General features: G+C 35.6%; 1 protein-coding gene across 8 annotated transcripts in view; it reads right to left on the bottom strand.

Annotated features, from left to right (window-relative positions):
- The window catches only part of FUT8 (fucosyltransferase 8), a 325,108-nt gene that overhangs the window by 120,570 nt on the left and 182,349 nt on the right, over positions 1-22,189 (bottom strand). Inside the window, exons 1-3 of one of the 8 annotated variants that reach the window (XM_032622336.1) lie at positions 17,402-17,513; positions 15,000-15,161; positions 14,575-14,646 (exon numbers count right to left, since the gene is read on the bottom strand). The exons of the other annotated variants lie outside the window; for them this stretch is intronic. The gene's annotated coding sequence lies outside the window, so the exon portion shown is untranslated. Of the gene's footprint in view, positions 1-14,574; positions 14,647-14,999; positions 15,162-17,401; positions 17,514-22,189 lie in introns of those variants that run through there. 8 annotated transcript variants of the gene reach the window in all.

The following is a 22,189-nucleotide window of genomic DNA, read 5'->3' as shown; positions in this document are numbered from 1 at the left end:
TAAAGGTCAAGAAAAGGAAAATTAAAGGCCAATTCAATTAAAACCTTATTTTTAAAATCCTAAGTGATATATTAATAAAGATAGCAATGTTTTAAAAAATACATCATGACTAGACTTTATTCCAAGAATACCTAGTTGATAAGGAATATATAGCGAAAAATCCCTAGTAAAAATCACATTCCATGGATCAAATAATTAGAAGTATTCCTTTTAAAGTTAAGAACAACAGAAAAAATGTCTGCCATCACTGCTCTGTTCACCACTGTGCTGGAAGTCTTAGCCAAGGCAGTAAGAAAATGTAAGACTTACAAATAAAGGAAAGGAAGAAACAACTGTTGTTATTCACAAATGATATGGTCTTTAGTGTAGAAAATCCAATATAATCCACAAACTAATTGCATTAATAGTTCAGGGAAATTTCTAGATACAGTATTAAGATATATAAAAATTAGTTTAACGTTCCTAAACAACAAGAATTACAAAATGTATCTTTTTTAAAAATCACATTTAAAATAGCAATAACAAAGTGATAAAGTACTAAGGAATAAATCTAAACAAATAACAAGATTTGTATGAGAAAAATCATACATTTTCTGAAGAATTAACCATTCCCCAAATTGACTGGATATAATTCTAACAAAAATTACAAAAGGATTTTTTAATTGAATGACAAGGTGATCCTAAGATTCAAATGAAAGACCAAAATCCTCAAATAGACTAGAAAATTTGCAAAATAATAAACAGGAGGGAGGATCTGCCCAATCAGATAACTAAACATAACATTAGTGTGGTACTGGCATAAGGTCAGATCAATTAATGGAACCAAAGAATAAAGCAACCAGAAACAGATCCCAAAATATATGATGGAGGTTATCATTCTAAATTATTAGGGAAAGATAAAGTAGTCAATAAGTGCTTGCTTAGACAGCTGGCTTCCTACTTGGCAAATGTGAAAATTAAATAATCAATCAAAAATTTTAAATTTTAGAAGAAATTTTATATTCCTCATGACCTTGGAAAAGAGGTGAATTTCTTAAACAAGATTTTAAAAGCCCAAACTATAAAAAGAGAGATTGATAAATCTAACTGCCTTAAATAGGAACAGGAATTTGTATGCAATAAAGTTTATAGGCAACTCACCAATGGAGAGAGGATAATGGAAAGTATCTAAATTGTTACCTAGATTATATAAAGAACTCCTTCAAATCTATAAGAAAAAGACAATCTAATAGAAAAATGTACAAAATATATGAACTAGCAATTCACAGATGAGAACTTTAATGATTAATAATCCTGAGAAGTGATCAACTTTAAAATTTTAGTTGCCAGGATATTCAAATTAAAACAGAGATAGATACCATTTCTTACCTATTAGAATGATAATAATTAAAAGTAAGACATAGGGGACTTCCCTGGTGGTCCAGTGTTAAAGAATCCGCCTTCCAATGCAGGGGACATGGGTTCAATCCCTGTTCGGGAAACTAACATCTCACATGCTGTGGGGCAACTATGCCCACATGCCACAACTACTGAGCTCATGCGCCTCAACGAGAGAGCTCGTGTGCCGCAAACTACAGAGCCCACGCACCCTGGAGCCCGTGCGCCACAACCAGAGAGAGAAAAAAACCCACATGCCACAACTACCGAGAAGTCCGGGCCACAACAAAGAGCCCACGCCCCAACAAAAAGATCCCACACGCCTCAACAAAGACCCCGCGTGCCACAACTAAGACCTGACGCAGCCAAAAATAAAAAATAGATAAATAAATAAAATAAACAAATATAAAAAAAAAGACATTGAATGTTAGTGAAGATATAGAGAAACTGGAACTCTCATATGCTGTATTAGTTTGCTAGGGTTGCCATAACAAAATACCATAAGCTGGTAGCTTAAACAAAATAAAATTATATTTCCATAGTTATGAAGCTAAAAATCCAAACTCAAAAGTGTTGACAGGTCTGGTTTCTTCTGAGGCCCCTCTCGTTGGCTTGCAGGTGGCCAACAGGCAAATGAAAAGATACTCATCACAACTAATTATTAGAGAAGTGCAAATCAAAACTACAATGAGGTATCACCTCACACAGGTCAGAATGGCCATCATCAAATCTACAAATAATACATGCTGGAGGGTGTGGAGAAAAGGGAACCCTCTTGCACTGTTGGTGGGAATGTAAATTGATATAGCCACTATGGAGAATAGCATGGAGGTTCCTTAAAAAACTAAAAATAGAATTAATTACCATATGACCCAGCAATCCCACTACTGGGCATATACCCAGAGAAAACCATAATTCAAAAAGACACATTCACCCCAATGTTCACTGCAGCACTATTTACAATCGGTCATGAAAGCAACCTAAATGTCCATTGACAGATGAATGGATAAAGAAGATGTGGTACATATATACAAGGGAATTTTACTCACCCATAAAAAGGAATGAAATAATGCCATTTGCAGCAACATGGATGGACCTAGAGATTCTCATATTAAGTGAAGTAAGTCAGACAGAAAAAGACAAATATATGATACCACGTATACATGGAATCTAAAGCATTATATAAATGAACTTATTTACGAAAGAGAAATAGACTCACAGACAGAAAACAAACTTATGGTTCCCAAAGGGAAGGTGTGGAGGAGGGGGAGATAAATTGAGAGTTTGGGATTAACATATACACACTACTATATATAAAACAGATAAACAACAAGGACCTACTGTATAGCACAAGGAACTATATTCAATATCTTGTAGTAACATATAATGGAAAAGAATCTGAAAAAGAATATATATATGTAAATATATGTGTGTGTGTATATATATATATATATATATACACACATATATAAAACTAAATCTCTTTGCTGTATACTTGAAACTAACACAATTTTTAAAATCAACTATACTAAATTATATATATAATTAAGTTTTTTAAAAAGTAAAAAAAGAATATTGCTACAAAAATATCAAGTAAAATATCTTTTATTTAGAAGAGATTAATCAACATAGCTGTTCATCAACTACCTAAACTTTTACTATAGAGGACTAGAACAGCTAAGATCATTTCACCCAATAAAAATAATTTTTTTAAAAAGCAATCTATAAAGAGACTGCATATTATTGGCATCCTGCCAATTAACTACTAAGACTACCATAAATTTGGACCATTTATAAATATGAACTAAACTGGCTGAAAATTGGCATTACACTGAGTAACTCAGAGACGCTCATTTTTTATTTGTTTTTTTTTTTTTTTCAGTTAGAATTTTAAGTGGCCACTCATGGAACTAAAATATTCCCAGCAAAAGCACAAAAAGTAATTACATTTATTCAAATGTCAAGCTTTGCCAAGAGCTTTGTCAAATTAGGCAGATGGAAGAGACCTATCAAGAGAAAATATCATTTTATGCAAATGAACTGCTTCCTGTGGTTATACTTATTCATTTTAGCTAGTGTGTAAAAATTCGAAATGGAACCCAAGAAGGCGTAGAAGGGTCAAGCAACAACATCAGTTTTAACAGAATAATCACATGGGAAAATCCGTATTGAAATTCAGCTCTAAGGTACTGTGATATCAACATAAAATAGGTCTCAGGCTCAATTCTCCAAGGAAACCTGTGACCATGTTTATTTTGACAAGTGAAATAAAGTGTAAACCAGACCACTCTTTCATCATCCAGCAGCCAAAAACAGAACAATCTAGAGTGACAGTTGTCCTTGCTCACTTCAAATGTGACAACAGCACCCCTGTTAATGTAATTGCTTATTTATTTGCTTATTCAGTGTACTGCTGAATTTTCTTTAAATTTTATTTACTTAGAGTTTCACTGAAAACATAATACATGAATAGAGGTTTCTTTTTTCTTTTTTATACAGAGGTTCTTGTTTTTTTGTTTTAATTTTTTATTATTTATTTATTTATTGTGGCTCTGCTGGGCCTTCGCTGTGGCACGTGGGCTTTTGTTGCAGTGTGTGGGCTCTTCGTTGTGGCATGTGGGCTCAGTAGTTGTGGCGTGCAGGCTCAGTAGTTGCGGCACATGGGCTCAGTAGTTGTGGTATATGGGATCTTAGTTCCCTGACCAGGTATCAAACCCAGGCCCCCTGCACTGGGAGCATAGAGTCTTAACTGCTGGACCACTAGGGAAGTCCCTAGAGGTTTGTTTCTTTCTTAGGTACAACATTGTATACAATGAATAAGTCTAGTCCCCATGGACCCTCAACAGAGGCAAACACTGTTGACAGTGTCTTACGCACTTTTCTAGAAATGTAATATATATGCCTATTTATTAATAGCTACAAAATATTCACTTCATGGAGACATCATAATCTATTTAACCCTTCCCCTACTGATGGTGATTTAGGTTGTTTTTATAACCACTTATTTGATTCAAGTGCTTGTCTCTCCTCTCTGCTACGTTAAATCTGTGAGGGCACTGTTCTATATCTAGCACCTAAACACATTCTCTGACACACAGTAGTTGCTTCATAAACACTTTTGAATAAATGAACTAACAAACAAATCACTGGCTACCAGAGCCAAGGGGAAAAAGAAGAATGAGGTGGTAAAGGCAAGGAAAAAAAAACAAAGCTCTTGTCAAGTAGTCAGCTAAAGATCAGAGAGAAGTGAAAAATAAAGCACTCATAAAACTGAAGTATGAGTAAACGGAAAATCCAATTACTTTGTCAAAAATCTAATTGACACACTTTTTTTAAACTCATGCTTTGCATTAAGAAATGAATACCTTTAAAGGAAGAAAAATGCCCAAGATACAGGTTGTAGCAGGAAATTTAAGCATATTATTCTAGGGTTTTCTGGTTGAAATATTATCAAGCTATTCTACTTTTAACACTTAGTGGGTTTTGGAGAAATTTCTACATTTCAACAACATTTCTCAATAGTAAGAGCTAATTTTCTTCATATTCTCAAAAGGGCAAGAGTCTGGTGAGAATATCTTCTGGGCATTGGATTTACAGCAGATTACTGAATTTTTGCCAGAGCTTATGTACCAAGTAGACCTCTTAAAATAAACTATTATTGTGGGGCTTCCCGGTGGTCCAGTGGTTGGGAGTCCACCTTGCAGTGTGGGGGATGCGGGTTTGATCCCTGGTCGGGGAACTAAGATCCCACATGCTGCGGGGCAGCTGGGCCCACACGCCACAACTGCTGAGCCCTCGCACCTCAACTAGAGAGCCCGCCTGCCGCAGACTACAGAGCCCAGGCGCTCTGGAGCCCTTGCGCCACAACGAAGAGCCTGCCTGCCTGCAACTAAGACCCGACGTAGCAAGAACCCCACAAAAAAACAGAAAAACAAACAAACAACTATTATTGGAAAGTTCTTCTTACAAATTAAGAAAGCAGTGAATGACTTTATTAAGAAATGGAAAGACCTGGATGGTCTGCCAGTTCACACTACTGCAAATCTTTTAGATTTGCAAGGTTCAAAGGATAAAATGATAACACTGCAACTACTAGTTCAAAACGTGAAGCAGAACCCTTACAACAAAACCTTGCAAAGCACAGAGTATCTCTGGATGTCTGGCCCAGGAACGTAGCCTCAAATTCTTCTAAGCAGATGTCTCCTGTAACACAGTGGTAAGGCCTTTATATGACTCAGGCCCAAACTTGAATAGCTTGCTTATAACCCTATACCAGCCATTTCCTAGCATGAGTAAGAATTTAGACCATCTCAGAAAATACTTATATCCAACTAAGAATGTATTAAAATAAATAAAATTAATTTTTTGAAAATACATTTCCCAAAGAGTACTTTTGTCTCCTTTCAAACATACCTTCAACGGCTTCCCTGGTGGCGCAGTGGTTGAGAGTCCGCCTGCCGATGCAGGGGACGCGGGTTCATGCCCCGGTCCGGGAAGATCCCACATGCCGCAGAGCGGCTGGGCCCGTGAGCCATGGCCGCTGAGCCTGCACGTCCAGAGCCTGTGCTCCGCAACGGGAGAGGCCACAAACAGTGAGAGCCCGCGTACCGCAAAAAAAAAAAAAAACCCCACAAAAAAATCATACCTTCGATTTTTAAGAAATGCTTCAAGATAAGGCAGAGTTGAACCACTTAAAAGTATGTGTGGAAAGGAGGAGAAAAACACAAGTAATTCTCAATGAGTTTTAGGTTGTTCTCTTTTCTCCTCTCCTCCTCCAACTTCTTTTCAAAAAATGATTATCTTATTTATATTCCTGATATAGAGTGGACAACCATATTCTGAAAACATATATTTTTTCTGTTTTTGCTGATGACTGGTTCTGTCTTTGCTTATTTCACATTTATAAGGTGGGAAACTGGGCTCAGGCAAAAATTAAGTTCTTATTCAAAGGCTTGTTTTAAAAACATTTTAAAAATTATTAAAATATCTGTAAATTTTTACTAAAATTCTGAATAAATGATGTCTTCAAACATATTTCAGTCTTTGGAATAGATAAGTGTAGTATTACAGAAACATAACATTATTTTCCTCCACAATTCAATGATGAAATAAACTCAGTTGAACTAGAGAAATAAGCATAAGACCCCTAACCAAACACTCAATGCTAAATTAGTCTAGATTTAAATAGATGCATACGTATACTCTTTCTCCAAAAAACTATATATATATATATATATACATACCACCAATATATATAGACACATCTAAAAGTAGAAACATGTATACTTATACTCATAATAGAACTCCTTCTATTTTATTTTTTTTTAATATTTATTTATTTATTTAGCTGCGCTGGGTCTTAGTTGTGGCATGTGTGACTCTTAGTTTCAGCATGTGGGACTCTTAGTTGTGGCATGAGGACTTCTTAGTTGCAGCATGTGAAATCTTAAGTTGCATGCATGTGGGATCTAGTTCCCTGACCAGGGATTGAACTCAGGCCCCCGGTACTGGGAGCATGGAGTCTTACCCACTGGGCCACCAGGGAAGTCCCTAGAACTCTTTTAAATGAAATAGATTGACAGGTTGCTAGGACTATAACATTTTTTGGGGTTTATTTGTTTGAGCAGAGAAAGGCTTATTGCAAGTACCAAGCAAGAAGAACAAGTGGCTTGTACTCAAAAACCCTGAACTCCAGGATTATGTTTTTAAAGTAAGGGTAGTTCTCATTAGTCCATCTGAATGCTTATCACCAAACTGCTGGTTTCCAAAGGGCTCAATTTTGCAAAGCAAGTTTTGTTGTTGTTGTTTTTTAAATTTATTCCCTACTCTTGTTGTTCTACATCAATAATGAAAATGATAATAGTACAGTAATAATAGCTATTATCATATATGGTACTCTCATTATCTTCAAGGTACTATGTTTAGCATTTAAGATAACTATTTCATTTACAGCAACTCAGAACAATCATGAAAAAAGAGGTATCCTTATACATATGGAAATGGAGGTCCAGAGAGGTTAAGCACCTTTGTTCAAGGTTCCAAAGCTAATAAGTGGTATAGCCAGAACTGGAATCCAGGCTTTTTATTATTCTTCCCTCCTGTTAGTTAACAGAATAAATTAAAATACATTAAGAACAAATTCACTGTGAGATGGCATAAGCTGTAAATACCCACTTCAATGTTACCAGGACTTATTTGTCCATATTGGGCAGTGATGCTAGAGTGAATTATCCTCAGCTATTTTAAGATATGTGTAAAAAGTTTCCAGGCCTCCAAAGAAAACTTTCGCCCTTTACTCCAAGCCAAGCCACTCTGGGATATATAACATTCCAGTAAGTGTGACTAAATCAGATTAATTCACCACCATTACTGTAAGTGCTGATTAGGGCAGCAGTACAGAGGTTAAAACCACAGGTTTTAGAGGAAGTCAGACCTTGATCAGGGTCCTACTAGCTGTGTGATTCTAAACAAGTTATTTAACTTTTCTAAGCCCCTGTTTCCCTATCTGTACTATGAAAATAACAATAGCACCACAAAGACTCACATTGAAGAAGAAATGCTTCAAAATAGTGGGGGCTCAATAAATGTTACCTATTAACACTTTCACTGTGTTCTACTGTGGAACAGCACAGACTACTATGGAATATCTTTATGGTACATCCCTAAAATTTTATAAAGATTATAAAGAATATGATGACAGCTTTGCCTGATGAATTAAGGTGCTGAGATAACCAGGATGACTGATCTTTTAAAAATGTAATAGCATTCTAAGTATCAAAGTAAGTGTTTATACAGGACCATGCTCAGAAAACTCAATATACTACAATGTAGAAAGTCCTATGAGAGAAATTTTCACAAATTTTAAGCTACGATTTATTTTTTAAAAAGAATCTCTTAAGTCATCAAAGAATCGTGTAGTTTCTTATCTGGTTTCTTATTATGCTATCTTGGAGATGTTAGCTGAAAACTATTAAAAGGATAAATAAGATTTAGTAACTTCCCTAGCTATTCTGCACACCCCCACTATAGTCTCCTAGGAAAATCTGAAGGAAAATGAAAATGAAAGAAGGTTGGCTTTTAAAAATTTCAGTCACATTAAAATAGCTTATCCTATAAAGAAAGGAATGCAATCCTTCTCCAGAAAACCAGTCTTCATAGCGGCTGTAAATGAATTAAATCTTTGGAAAGAATTCTATATAAATGATACGCCAATACCGAGATTCTAACTGAACACTGCTGTTGTCAAAGCAATGATTAATAAGTACATTTAATCTTTATGCATACTCACAACCAAGTAAAAACTGTGGTTTTTATTATATAGTAGATCTATAGTTAAAATCATACTACATCCAGTTTGCATATGCATTTGCATGGGATCATCTCTGTGTATGTTTATTTAACTCAGTTAAAGAAATACTCATTCCAAAAGGGCAAAAAAAAAAAAAAAAAAAAAAAAGTCAACAGAATCTAAATGGGACACAAATTAATTTCAATTCTACTGACAAAGATTAGATTCCAGATCAGCAATTAGTCAATTCATTTTACAAACTTCTTTTCCATTGTTATTAGGTAAGTTTATATTTTCTAGCCCAGATGATATTACAGTATACTGATACTTCAAGAAACATAGAAGGGCAAAGTAATTACGTTGTTTGAAAAACAAAAAGCATTTTACAAACAATAACCTCTTATCGTTGCTAAAGAATTTCTGGAAGACTCAGTGAAGATATGCTACAGTATCATGTGAAAGGTAATATAATTGTAACTATTATCTGTTGCTTTGAAAGAAAAAGGAAGGGAGGTGGAGAATACCCAATACATCCATAAATAATAATTCTCTACTCAGAGAGCAGCTACCATGTCATATTCAATTCCATGAACATGGCATGGCCCAGCCCAAGTGCTGACATATAGTAAATGCTCAAGAAGTGCCTATCAAATGAATGATGCATTAAAGAAGGACTAGAGATAGTTTCCCAACAAGTAAAAGAGAGGAGTATTTTCCACAAAAGATAGAAATACATGAAATGCATTATTCCCAGTGCTGATAAACCCACGCAAGTTCAAACAAAATTGCAGTAAATCATTGGATAGTAGATCCACAAGGATTATTTTAGGGGAAAAGGTGATTAAGCATGCCTGCAAATTTTTAAGGTTGTATCCTGGAGGATATACTGTCCTATAACAAATTGCAATGTCCGTTAGTATCATTATTAGATAGAACTAAGCTATCTGCATGAAAGAATGACATTCCTTAAATGCAAGTCCATCCTCTGGTAGAGTCCTTTCCACCAAAGGCTGAAGTTTGAAGGACCCTTTATGTCTTTGATAATCAAGGAAGACCTCACCACTTGTGTATTCATTCTCTAAGAGAACACAATCACATCCCCTATAAGAAGCCATTGCTAAAATCAATAGGAAAAAAAAATAGGTCATAGGTTACACCCCTCCCCCACCAAACCTGATCGTTCTTTTGTCCATAAATTATAAATGTATACTTTATTTCAAGTCACACTCACACAATCATTTTTTGTGAACTACTTTCCAGCAGAGAAACAATGATGACACAAAACCAAAGTGAAAAATCCTCATATGTATCCAAAGGCATTCAGTGCCTGCTTTAAAAATGGAGCTGGCAAAAAACCAATTGCACATACGGCTGCAAATGCACAAAGCTGCAGAAAAGCTTTCATAATTAATCCCTCAGTTAATAAGCAACTGGGAACTTCCTGAAGAACTAGGAGGTGAGATCTAGAAGCAATGATCTTAGTTTATTCCCAGTTAAAAAAGTTTTTTATTGTCTTGCAATAGATTTTACACCTTTCTAGTCACAACCAAGTCATGCAAAGAACTGTTTTCATCAATCTGTGACTTGCTTGCACTGTTAACCGTATCTGTAAAGTGCAATGCCACTAGATTATACATCACACACATGCACACGCACACATACCACAAAAGCCTGCTTTAAAAATACACATTTTTCTTGGTTACACACCAGAAGAGTTTAAGAGAAAGGCAACAACTAATTTTCAGCTGAGATATTAAAGGTGGGGCCCACTTCATAAAGCGTTCTAGCCTCAAACTACACTACCTGAGAGATTAAGACCAAGGTAGCGATTCTCCTCAGCTTCCCCTCCTGTCACCAATGAAAAAATGATCACTGGTTTGCAAGAGCACAATCCTAACAGCACTACCAAACCTTTACTAACTTAACAGTCTTTCATCCAGCAGTATCAGGCTGCTTTGCCAATGCTAAGGAAACGATACAAAACCCCAGTGAGGTAGACATTATCAACAACTGAGGGTTAATCCTTTCAAAGAAAGACTTGGGTTTTTCTTATATACCATCTTGCCTTGTCACAACAAGGAAGTTAAAGTTAAAAGATATAATGTATTTCAAGCTTTCAGAAGTAGAATCTTACGCCACTTTCATGTTCTAAAATACTTCACAGTCTAAACCTGAACTAAATATCAACATTTTTTATTTGCCTTTCATCAAAGACGGTGACAAGTGATAGGCCACAGACTATTAATATCAAGTTCAAAGATAAATTTGAATTTCTTCATACTGAAATGGGAAAATTTTAAACTAATACCACACTCACTTAAGTAACAAATGTATTCACACAACTCTTCTTATGAGGGAACAATTCATCATATGCCCCAAGACTAGGCTTTGTTTCCAAAGTATCAACAAAGTACTTCCTGTTTTCCTCCATTATTATACAACACTATGTGTTAAATACGTGTGTGTTAACAAAACATAGATAAAATAACCCAAGCTTGCAGGATATAACATTTTCCTAAGTCAACACAGAAATGCTTTTGTTTGTTTTTCCCCTCCAGTGAAATTACAAATGTGTAAAATTCTCAAAATATAGCACTAACACCACTTCTCCCCACAGAGATTTTTGTCAAAGCAGATGGAGTGGCAGAAGGAGGTGAAAGATTACTATCCTTTGCCCTCAGGCATATAATTACAGCCTGAAGTATGAGATCTATTTCCAAAGAACACCAGGAGCCTAGGAAAACAATGTCTCACGTAGGATTTCACTGAAGTACTGAACCCATGTAACTATACATGGTAGCATCTTGAAACCTTCTGTCCGGAGAAAAAATTATAGGTTTTTACTATAAAACCGACTTCACAAAAGGACTGTCATTCTCCCATATGCCTAATATATTCTGAACACTAATCTACATTTAGGAAATAGACAAGTGACACACTGGGTGCCATGATGCTGCCATCTAGGCAATGAAACCTTTTCTGTTATTAGTATTCCCCATTGTTTGCTAAAGAGGAGAGAGAGAGAGAGACATTTCAAGGGATTTTCCCAATGGTATCTATTTTTTGACCCCATGATGCAAAGATAAAGAACAATTCTATGGCTAAGTCAAGGTGTTCAGATTTCAGCAAAAGCACAAACTCTGCCCCTTTCCTGTCTCTTTATATCCCATGTGACAAATGAACTGGCTTTGTTGGGTTGAAAACACTCACTGCAAAGTCATTTCAAATTCCAGAGTCTTAGAATTAACGTTTTTCATGGTTTAAGTGACTATTAAAATAACAAATTTTCTGCCCATGAACTCATGGTCAACAAGTGATTTTTATTTTTATGCAATCATAAAGGAAAAAATGTGAACTTATAGGGACAAAATCAAGTAGGCAGAGCTCTCAAACACCAAACACACAGCTAAAGCAGATTAATCCGACCAGTGAGGTAATCCACTGGTGTGTCATGTATTTGTTTCTTTCCTCACAGAGAGGGAGGATATCTCTGAATGGATGCACAAGAAAGTGGTACAGGCAACTGCCTGTGGGAAGGGGAACTGAGGGGTTGGAGGGTGGGTTGGTGCAGGAAATTGTCACTGTATACCCTTTTGTAGTATTTGAATGTTTTACCATGTCTATGAATCATCTTTTAAAAAACTGGAATCTCATGTCAAATATTATTAAAGTAAGTTACATATACCTTTATTACTGTGAGAGGAAGGGAAAGAAATGAGAGGAAAGGTCTTCATACTGAATGACTGATGGTGAACAACTTTGAGTCAATACGTTTAACAAGGTCCTTGACAAACAAAGGGTGAGTATCAAAGCAAAGATCTGGGAAGTGCCATGGTGTTCTCTGTAGAATTTTAAGTCTCTGTGCCAAATTCTTATTTTCAAGCTTGTATAGACTCACCGTTCCTTGTTTCTTCTATGTGCATACAGTTATATAATGCTATTAATAGACTGATATTGCAAGAAGTTTCTAATGAAATCAGGACTCTTTTTCTAAACGATGTTCCACCATAAATAAACTCACCCAGATAATCTGTAAGAACAAGGAAGTAGTAACCATTGGTAGATTTTACGACCCTTTTTCCCTGGCAAACACTCACTACTTAAAATTGCCTGTCTTCTGCATATCACTGAAGAAAAAAACCAAAACTGAGGAGGGAGGAGGGGAAAAAGGAAAACAGTGAAAGAGGGGCTGGAGAAAGAAAAGAGAACCAGGGAAAGAAAGGAGAGAAGAAAGAAAATCTGATAATACGATCTCTGCAGGACTAAGAATCACTGTTCAATCAAAAGACAATTGTTAGTGCTTCTTACATGCCAGGTACTTAAAGATCTGAATCAGAAACATCTACTACCCTCAAGGAGTTCACAACCTGGTGGAAGAGTCAGACACAAATGCTGAAATATGAATTACATTACACAATAACAGTTATGACTTTGTATATACAGTCAGTTATGACTTTGTATATGACTTTGTATGTAAGAGTTTGGACTACAGCAAGAAGAGACAACGTCTGGTGTAGCTAAGGACTTAAAAGGGCATCCTGAAAATTAAGGAAGAGTTTGTTGGATGATGAAGGAAGGGAAAGCTATCTGAAGCAGAAGGAAGAGCATGAGGAAATGAACAGCAGTATGAAAGAGCACACTGTATTCAGGAAATGTGGATATAATTTTATATGGCTGGAGCGTATGGCACATAGGAGAATAGAAAGTAAAAGTGAAAAGGAAGGTTTTATGGTAGAAAAAGGAACAGTGGGAAATTAAGCTAAACGAGCTACTAGGGTCAGTTTTCTTAAACCATAGAAGAATATTTGTTTTAAAAGTAAATTAATTGTATAAATATTCACTGGGGCAAAGGTTGGTGTTAGTATTTTAAAGAAAAAAACAATTCTTTTCAGAACACAAATACAGTAATTATTGATGTATAAATGGATGGTACTATATATCAGGTCCAGTGGGCTCTCTAATTAGAAATAGTTTGTTAGACTTATTTTGGTTTACATGAACTCAAAAGCAGTACAGCTGTATTTATCTTCAAATGTTATATAACTCCCAGTTGTCATTAATTCAGATTGATTACTTTCCCCTCAAACAAGCAAATCAGTAATGTTACCACACAACTAATACATGGGTACATTTGCTTTTATAAAATCAGGCATGCATACACAAAGTAATTCTGCAAATCTAAGCCCCAGTAATGTTTATATTTAGCAATATTTTAACAGTCCAAGAATGCATGAGATTCAACGTTAGGACTGTACTGTCATCTTTTACGCCTAATTTGTAAAAGCTTCTAAATGTTACCTAAACTATATAATTTTATTCACAAAATAGTAATAGCACATGTACTAAAATAGGTAAGTTTGCCTAAATAAATAATTTCAGCCTATTATGTACAGACACATACACACACACAGATGTGCAATGCACACACACAGGGCCTATTATTTGTTCTCTTTGTGATACAGTGTGGCTCTATACACCACTACCCTAAAAATATCTCAATTCCATCTATTACTACTTGTATAAGAGAGGGAAAAGAGCAGTAGAAAAAGAATCAGAAGACTTGGACTCTTGTCCTAGTTATAAAACAAACTAAATATTTGACTTACATCATTTCTGGGCCTCATTTTTAAAAAAATCTGTTAGTCATAACTTTTTCCTAAATAAATACGTACTTTAATAATTTTTGTAAAAGTTATTACATACTCTTTGAAAGAATTAATGTGACTTAAAAGGAAGTACGAAGAGAGAAACCTCAAATAAATACTACCACATAGAAAGTTAAAATAAGTTAACTTTTACATTAAGATAATTCTAGCATTTTAATGCCTAAATCAAAATAGATTTGAAAGCTTTTATAAAAGTTGGATTATACTGTTTGTGCTTTTAAAATATAATACACTTAATCTTACCTGAATTTAATAGAAACATGTCAGTGAAAATTCATGAATTTCTCAATTTCAAATGGATATTTTCTAAAAGATCTAAGGTTAAAAAAATGTGAAAATATTAATAGACTGGAGTAGTGTCTTTATAAGTACATTTAAAAATTTAGATATTATTAACTAAAACACGAGAATACTCTTATGTACCCTCAACTCAAAATTTTGTTGGCATGTTATTTTCCACTGTCAAACTTTATAACAAATGTATCAGATTCCATAATCATAAATTGTATAAATGTCTTGTATTTCATATTAAATAGAGTCACTGCCAATTTTGTTACCAATTTGTTTTACCTTTTAATTGGCTGTATTTCATAATTAAGTGATTTTTTTTTTTTTCAAGAAGGACTCATGGGTACTTGGGAATGTCTGCCTGCTGAATTTATACTTACTTGAATGGTATCTTGGCTAGGAACAATATTTCTTGATCACAGTTTCTTTATTTCAGAAGTATATAGCTATTGTTACACTGATCTCCAGCACTGACTGTTCCTGAGAAGACGTTTACTAAGAGCTTCATTCAACCTTCCTCCTTTGATAGTCTTTCTGAAAACCTGGAGAAATATCAAAGTTCTATCATTTAACCTAGGTATGCCAAGCAATCAAAATCACTAGGACTCAAAATATTATTTTGACTTGAGGACTCAATTGTTAACTCTTTTCAAGAAAACTTTATTATATCTTTGAATAATTTTTCTCTTCCACATTTTCCATTCTCTACTTCATGCAAGTATCTTAATGCTGGATCTTTGCTGGTACTCCATATCTATTACATTCTGTTTTAATTCCTTGCTTTTCCATCTTCATTCTCTGTGATATGTCAAGCTTTTCTTCAATGTCAGTAATTTAATATTTACCTACTATTTCTATCCCTTGCTATTTCCACTTTATTGTTTCAGTAATTATATTTTAAGATACCATATAGCATGTATCTTTCTGAGGCAAGGCAGTCTGACTTCCATATGCTGAGTCCTGCCAGCTCTGAGGAAATCAGAAGCTGTTATTTCCAAAGGAAACTATGAGAACTAGACATGCCACTCCTCAGCCTTCATTGTTACATAACAACTTTTTAAAATCCCTTTAATAATATTTACTCTCCTATTTTGGCTCCTTGTATCAAGTTTTAATAAAAACTACAAGTAATCATACCTCTGTCAAAAGGGGAACAGCTTAAAATATCCATATTTTTATAAGTGCATGTTAATGTTATTTCCTGTTACTTCCTATTATATATAGCTAGAACCAAACCCTGGCTATCATTTCAAATCAATCATTATTCGTGTTAGGAAACCATAAAATTGAGAAAGAGAGAAGGAAAAAGACAGAGATAGAGAGAATATCCTAAGAGTTGATGTGGGAGGGAAATGAGATAGAAGTGTTTTAAAATAAAGTAAATAAGAAATATATGAACAAGTAGGAATATTTATTAAAATAATTAAATATTTAGTTTACATATATCCTCAAATTGCAATACATTACTACAGCCAATGGTGACATTATAAGGTCTAAAAGAACAAAGTTGTCTTGAAGTTCAGAAGCTTGGGTTCTAGTCTGGGTGCAGTCATGCACCTTGGGGGAAATATTCAGTAAGCCAACCAATATTCCATCTCTTCAGCTGCAAAAATGAAAGAGTTAAGAGAGATAACCTTTAAAGTCCTTTTCAGTTCTCAAATTCTATGAACAAGTAAGTAATGTATGGTACAAGGTATGGTAGCCAGCCTACAAAATGGCCCCAATGAGCGTCACCTCCTGGTGTGCACTCTCTTGTAGAGTCATTTATGAAGTAAAAAAAACAATCATCAACTGGAAGTACAGACCATGGTCTTATAAAGTTTTTAAACATCATTAATAACCTTAGCAGTTAAAGTCAAAGAAACATCTCCAGGCCTACTCTTTGCTAGTGATGGAATATTTGGAGAGGAGAAGGGTAGAATTCAGTAAAGAGAAGAGAGGCAAAATGGCAACCTACATGGCATGCACTTTAAACACCCATCTTCCTACAGCTACCATCAATTCTTGTCAATTTTTACACTTTGACATAAAGATACATATATATATTTTTCTAAAAGTCCAAATACCATTTACAGAAAATGTCAGGGTACTTCCCAAATAAATTAATCTCAAGAATTTTACCTTGAAGCAGTTTGGATTCAACAAAAGAAAAATAAAGAACAGGCAGAACAATCAGTGAAGAAAAGAAAAGAAACATATTAATCCTTACAGTGAATTTCTCTAGAATATTTTGGTATTAGAATTCTAAATAAATGCATTCCTAAGAACATATTGAAAAGTTACTCTGAAGGAGGCACTAGGTTTAATACTATAGAGTATAGAAAGATGAATGAAACAGCCCCTGCTTTCAAGGTAGTTACAAAGGAAGAAAGGGGTTAAGATAAAACAAATCCATAAATGTTTTTAATACAATGTCTAGTAAAATACTATGAGAGATAATATGAGACTGATTTTATGCTAGAAGGAACTGAAGAAAGGCTTTGGAGAAAGCTGACTGGACAAGAGCCTTGAAAAGTGGACAGGATTTCAGTGGACAGAAAGAATTCTCAGGGCAGCAGAGAAGAGTATGAATGTATGGACATTTAGACATGCACAGATGCATTGAATATATACAGAAACTGCATTCTCTTGAGGCTTGAACCTTGAAAGCAAAATGCACTTTTTAATTTGCTTGGTTCTCTAAATAGAGAAGTTTAAAATATTTAAATTAAGTCTGTTATATCTTTGCATATTAATATAACCCATAATTCAATTCAGCATATGCTTGCTTGTTTTCACTTACTAGACTAGTAATAATTGTTCATCTAGGGCTTCCCTGGTGGCGCAGTTGTTGAGAGTCCGCCTGCCGATGCAGGGGACACGGGTTCGTGCCCCGGTCCAGGAAGATCCCACATGCCGCGGAGCAGCTGGGCCCGTGAGCCATGGCCGCTGAGCCTGCGCGTCCGGAGCCTGTGCTCCGCATCGGGAGAGGCCACAACAGTGAGAGGCCCGCGTACCGCAAAAAAAAAAAAAAAAAAAAAAAAAAAAAATTTTTCATCTAACTTAAGATTTCTTACCTGACTACAGATAATCACTCTACAGATGACTGCCCTACAGGTGTAACATTGTAGACTATAGTTGAGATAAGTGGTCATTAAAAGAACCATTTATGTAAAATATAATTTCTACAAAACTTTTTATTTCCTTTAAATGAGTAGACCAGGCAAATACACGACATCTGATCTAAAGCAGAAGTTCTATATATACAAATATTAGAAACAAAGTAAGATAAAAACCATAACTTACCATACAGGACTATCAATAATATTAGATTAGTCAGTCTCTATACAACTGTGCTACAATGTCAGTAAAATACTTTAAAATATCGTACCACGTGGTATATGTGGTATATGTGTTTGTGTATACTGGTGTAAGTGTGTTCTAACCTACACTCTAGGAATAGTAAAATACTTTATTAGGGAATACTTAAAGATGTGCTTATATTTTGTTGCTGAGAATTGGTGCACATTCATCAGAGATAGTGGTCGGTAGTGTTTTGTTTTGTTTTTGTAGAGTCCTCATCTGGCTTTGATATCAGGGTAATGCTGACCTCACAGAATGAGTTTGGGGGTATATCTTCTTCTTCAACATTCTGGCCCATATAATTAATAAACTGGCATTAGTAAATCCTTACATATCAATAATTGTTCTATTTGTAAATATACTGACTTCTCCAATCAAAAGACATAAAATGACTAGATACATGTTGTTTTTAAGCTGGCTAACACCTATTCCGTAGTCCATGGATCAAGGAGTAATTTTGATTTTCAAGTCTTATTCTTTAAGAAACACATTTTGTAAGGCTATAGCTGCCACAGACAGTGATTCCTCTGATGGATCTGGGCAAAGTCAACTGAAAACCTTCTGGAAAGGATTCACCATTCTAGACGTCATAAACAACATTCGTGATTCACGGGAAGAGGTCAATATATCAACATTAACAGGAGTTTGGAAAAAGTTGATTCCAACCTTAATGGTAGACTTTGAGGGGTTCAGCACTTCAATGGAGGAAGTCCCTACAATGTGGTGGAAACAGCAGGAGAACTAGACGTGGAGCCTGAAGATGTGACTGAATTGCTGCTATCTCATGATAAAACTTGAACGGATGAGGAGTTGCTTCTTATGGATGAGCAAAGAAAGTGGTTTTTTGAGATGGAAGCTACTCCTGGTGAAGATGCTATGAAGATTGTTGAGATGACAAAAAAGGATTTAGAATATTACATAAACTCAGTTGATAAAGCAGTGGCAGAGTTTGAAAGAACTGACTCCAATTATGAAAGAAGTTCTACTGTGGGTAAAATGCTATCAAGCAGCATTGCATGCTACAGAGAAAACGTATGTGAAAGAAGAGTCAATGAATGCAGCAAACTTCACTGTTGTCTTATTTTAAGAAATTGTCACAGTGACCCCAACCTTCAGCAACCACCACCCTGATCAGTCAGCAACCATCAAAACCGAGCGAAGACTTTCCACCAGCAAAAAGATTATATACCTTGCTGAAGGCTCAGATGATGGTTAGCATTTTTTTAGCAATAAAGTACTTTTAAATTAAGTATAATTAAGTAATTTAATTATATACATATTTTTAGATATAATGCTATTGCATACTTAATGGACTACAGTATAGTATATATGCACTGGGAAGTATAGTATATATGCACTGGGAAGCCAAAAAATTTGTGTGACTCACTTTATTGCAATATCTGCTTTATTGTGGTGGTCTGGAATTGAGCCTGCAATTCTCCGAGGTATGCCTATATATGCTGCCTAAGAGGGACTCATTTCAGTTTTAAGGACACACATAGGCTCAAAGTGAAGGGATGAAAAAGGATATTACATCTAAAGATTTGATGCAATCCCCATCAAAATTCCAATGACATTTCCCACAGAAATAGAAAAAACAATCGTTAAAGTCGTATGGAACCACAAGAGATCCTGAACAGCCAAAGCTATCCTAAGAAAGAAGAACAAAGTTGGAGGCATCACACTTAATGATTTCAAACTATAAGCTATAGTTATCAAAGCAGTACGGTACTTGCATTAAAAACAGACACATAGATCAATGGAAAAGAATCAAGAGCCCAGAAATAAACCCTTGAATATGTAGTCAACTAACATTTAATAAGGGAGCCAAGAATACTCACTGAGGAAAGGACAGTCTCTTCAATAAATGGTGTTGGGAAAACTGGATACCCATTGCAGAAGAATGAAACCAAACCCCTATCTTACACCACTCACAAATATTAACTCAAAATGGACTAAAGGCTTAACAATTAAAACCATAAAACTCCTGATAAAAACAGGGGAGAAAGGTCATTGACATTGGTCTTGGCAATAACTTTTTGGATATGACACCAAAAACACAAGCGACAAAAGCAAAAATTAACAAGTGAGACTACATCAAACTAAAATGCTCTGCACAACAGAAATAATCAACAGAATGAAAAGGCAATCTATGGAATGGGAGAAAATATTTGCAAAGCATATATCTGATAAGGGATTAATAGCTAAAAATACATAAAGAACTCATGCAACTCAAGAGCAAAAAACAAATCTGATTTAAAAATGGGCAGAGGGACTTCCCTGGTGGTGCAGTGGTTCAGAGTCCGCCTGCCAATGCAGGGGACACGGGTTTGTGCCCTGGTCTGGGAAGATCCCACATGCCGTGGAGTGGCTGGGCCCGTGAGCCATGCCCCTAAGCCCGCACGTCCGGAGCCTGTGCTCCGCAACGGGAGAGGCCACAACAGTGAGAGGCACGCATACCGCGAAAAAAAAAAAAAAATGGCAGAGGAACTGAATAGACAGTTTTCCAAAGAATACATAAAAGTTCCCAACAGGTACATGAAAAAGTGCTCAACATCACTAATTGTCATATCAAAGAAATGAAATCAGTATCTCCAAGAGATAGCTGCACTCCCATGTTCACAATACCCAAGACATGGAACCAACCTAAGTGTCTGTCAACAGATGAATGAAGAGTATGTGGTATATATACATACAGTCAAATACTATTTAGCCACGAAAGAAGATGGAAATCCTGCCATTTATGACAACATGGATGCGCCTTGAAGGCATTATCCTAAGTCAAATAAATCAGAGAGAGAAAGAAAAATATTGTATGATCTCACTTATAGACAGACTCTAAAAAAGCTGAACTCATAGTTCTGGTGGTTCCCAGAATCAGGGGTAGGGGGGATGAGGGTGGGGTAATGGATGAAGGTGGTCAAAGGGAACAAACTGACCAAATTATTAGATGAATAAGTTCTGGGGATCTAATGTACAACGTGCTGACTGTGATTAACAATATTGTACTGTATACTTGAAAGCTGCTAATAGAGTAGGTCTTAAAAATCTCACACCACACACACACAAAAGGTAACTATGTGAGGTGATGAGTGTGTACCTAACCTTATTATGGTAAAAATTTCATAATATATCAAATCATCACGTTGCACACCTTAAGTGAACACAATGTTATGTGTCAACTGTACATCTGTAAAGCTGGGGAAAAGCTCATATCTCAAAGGCAGCAGCAATATTGAGTTCTTTAGCCAACTATATTTCCAATCAAAGGTAGTTTGTTATTAGCTAGGTAGATAACTAGAAATATTATTTCATTGGTAAAATTAATTCAACATATATGAAAATGGGAACCAAGAAATGTTGTAGAAGCACTTTGTGAACAATTTTGTAAACAACACGTATGAATGTAGTAAATCCAGTAGACCACAATCTTTCAAATGACACCTTAGGCCTAGGTTTCAAACCCATATGGTGTCCAGCGGCTCATTCAGACATTCTCTGACACCTGAACAGAAGGTAGACCAAAACCTGTTATTACAATAATGTCACAACTGCCTCAAGAGAACCTTTCACAAAAGATACTTCAAGAACAACTGAAAAGACTGAAAGCACGGACTTTGACAAAGTTACACAACAGACTGTGTGACTGTTTTTGCACCTGCTTACTAACATTTGTGTGTGGCAGAATTCAATCTGAATCTTGCCTTCACTGTAACACATATTAAATGTTAGCAAAACTGTGGGGGAGAGGCCTATCTTCCTTACTGACCTCTAGCTTTTGGAAGCTACCAATAACTATCAAAAAAATCAAATAATAATGACTCGGTTGGTTTGCAACAATCTCCTGTGCACTCGCGCACACGCGTGTATGTGTGTACGTGCACCCATGCATATGCATAGTACACGGTACCATCAATATTGTGGAGAAATGTACTCTTCATAATGCTAGGAAGCCAGAGGCATATTTATTATTGAGATACACAAAAAAGACTTTTGCTTTCTTCTCAAGGATCAGAATAAGGTTTTACTGATGGTAGGTTTGGCTCAAGAACTAACAGATCCCACAGTTTGTACACATCCCCTTAAATGGAAATGCACATACTGTTTGTGTACACTCTTCCAAAAAGGTGACGCTGTGCCCGAATATAAAAGGACTATTATGGCATAGTGAGAAATGAACTCAGATCTGTTCAAGATATTACCTTGTGTGGACAACTGCACCAGCAGT

Source organism: Phocoena sinus, chromosome 2 (genome assembly GCF_008692025.1).
Source record: "Phocoena sinus isolate mPhoSin1 chromosome 2, mPhoSin1.pri, whole genome shotgun sequence".
Taxonomy (NCBI): domain Eukaryota; kingdom Metazoa; phylum Chordata; class Mammalia; order Artiodactyla; family Phocoenidae; genus Phocoena; species Phocoena sinus.
This window is presented reverse-complemented; position numbering and strand designations above follow the sequence as displayed.